Below are 373 nucleotides of genomic sequence, written 5' to 3'. Positions count from 1 at the left end.
AAAGCTGACTGCAATTACAGTATTTCGGTTTGTAGAAGTACTGCCATTATCCTGCTGAGAGAAAAAGCCATGTTGGCCAGCTCTAGTTTTGCTTCTGCAGGCGAGATCATGACTGGTCAGCACATACAATTATGAAGAATAGAGAAAAAAAGAAGAAAATTCAAACAAGTCCATGATAGCCAAAATAGAACCTTGAGTCTATCTGACCTGAATATCAAGAACATCTTAAGAATAGATTTATTGCATTGAGAACTAATGACAGAAGATCCGATGAACTGTGGGAGGACATCAAAAACATAATTTATGAAGCAAGCAAGAAGTCATTCAAAAGACAAGAAATAAAATGTCAATGTGGATGTCAAAAGAAATTCTG

At 35.9% G+C, this 373-nt stretch overlaps 1 non-coding gene across 1 annotated transcript; it reads left to right on the top strand.

Annotated features, from left to right (window-relative positions):
• Positions 1–131, top strand: LOC142425186 (small nucleolar RNA SNORA69). Its single transcript, XR_012779543.1, has one exon. It is a non-coding gene; the product is annotated as a small nucleolar RNA SNORA69 (small nucleolar RNA).
• The last annotated feature ends 242 nt before the right edge of the window (positions 132–373 follow it).

The sequence above is a fragment of the Tenrec ecaudatus genome, chromosome 13 (genome assembly GCF_050624435.1).
Source record: "Tenrec ecaudatus isolate mTenEca1 chromosome 13, mTenEca1.hap1, whole genome shotgun sequence".
NCBI classification, from domain to species: domain Eukaryota; kingdom Metazoa; phylum Chordata; class Mammalia; order Afrosoricida; family Tenrecidae; genus Tenrec; species Tenrec ecaudatus.
The sequence above is the reverse complement of the archived record's forward strand: the minus strand, read 5'-3'. Positions and strand labels throughout refer to the sequence as shown.